Raw genomic sequence first — 1768 nt, forward strand, 5'->3', positions numbered from 1 at the left:
CCAGCAGCATGGACAACAGCAGCAGGCATGGCTCACCCAGCTGGATGAAGTCCCAACAGAAAGAACCTGGGAGGACGGCCAGGGGCTACAGATGGTGAATGTGCTAAATTCATGTCGGCAAGAATGGAGTAGAGTCTAAAGAGAAGAAAAGAAAGATTGCGATCTGAACCATGCTTTTAAGGCACAGGTATCTATGGTCAGTTGGCCATCCTGGGCACTGACCAATCAGACTGGCAGCAAAGGAAGATCATGTTAAGGAAGGGATGGAAGTTGACCCTAGAAGTAGTCTCTCTTCTTCTTTGAGGGAAGAGATGGGGTAGAAGTTTATTCCTCTGTGGATGGAGGCCAAAATATAAGGGGAGGGAGGGAAAAAGAAAGAGAATGAGAACAGTTTCTCTCCTAACAAAAAGTGGGTAATTTTTCAATGCCAGTTTGTGATGCCCTTGTTAGGTTAAATTCCTTCTCCTATGGGAACTCAACAAGGCCATAGTACCCATGGCTGCTCCTCTTCCCCATCAGTGCAGCAGCCTTGCCCATGAAAGGCTGACCATCTGGAAGATTCTGGTACTGGTTCTATCAAGAATCCAAGGGCTTTACATTTAGATGTCCAAAGGAAGCAAAATGAGATTGGGTCTTGGGTCTTCTCATCTCTGTGTCTCCAGCACCTAGCCCATGGGGTATGTATTAGATCATCAATATAGCATGAGCCGAATGAATGAAGGACCACTGGAAGAGAATTATTTCTATCTCAGCATAGGAAGGTTATGTTCTCTGGAGTCTCAGATAATATTTTCCTAGTGGAAGAACTCCCTGCTGTGCAACTGACCGTTGGGCCAACAGTCAAAGCAACCTGGGAAAGGCATCTTCCTGGGACCCCTCACACCTGCCTCTAACCCGGCTTGCAAGACAAAGGTATTCCATGGCCTGGGAATGGCAGCAAGAGTAGAATCTCAACTCTAAACCCCATCCCGCCCCTGGTCCAAGCTCTCTTCCTCCATGAAGCCTCCTCTGACTACTCCAGGGCTTGGGGAACTTTGAACTCCCACTCATTTTCGTCTGCTCTGTCCCTGTAGGTTTTTTTTTTCCTTTCAGATGTTTTATTTTTTAATGTAATTTCAATTAATTAACATAAAATGTATTATTGTTTTCAGAGGTAGGGGACAGTGATTCATCAGTCTTACATAATACCCAGTGCTCATTACATCACGTGCCCTCCTTAATGTCCATCACCCACTTACTCCATCCCTCCGCCCCCCATCCATGTAGTTCTAATTATATTTTACCTATGGCCTGTTGCTATTAGTAGGTTGTACCTATGGGTCTTTTTTTTTTTTATGTTTCCATATTTTCTCTCTATAACTACAGTTAATACTTCTTGGTATCTACCAAGATAGTAGATTACATGGCAGGCATTTAATAAATATTGGTTGAATAATAAGAATAATATGAACTTTATGGACTGTTTCTTGCACCTGGAAAAAGTACATTATATTACTTAATTCTCAAAATGAGTTAATTTTTACTATCCTCATTTTGGGTGAGAAAATGGAGTTAAATAAGTAACTTCTCTAAGTGCATACAGTCAGGGTGAAGCTAAGCTTTGAAGCTACATCTTCTGACCCCAAAGCTTACAGTTCTAGCCATAATGCAAATGGGTGGATAGAAGGAAAGATCTCCTGCTCCAGATACTCTTACAGGGTTTTCTCTAAGTACAGGCAAATATCAGTTCTTCCAGTTTCATTAGTCAAAGGAAGATGCCTACATATTC

The sequence above is a fragment of the Martes martes genome (assembly GCF_963455335.1).
Source record: "Martes martes genome assembly, chromosome: 5".
Taxonomy (NCBI): domain Eukaryota; kingdom Metazoa; phylum Chordata; class Mammalia; order Carnivora; family Mustelidae; genus Martes; species Martes martes.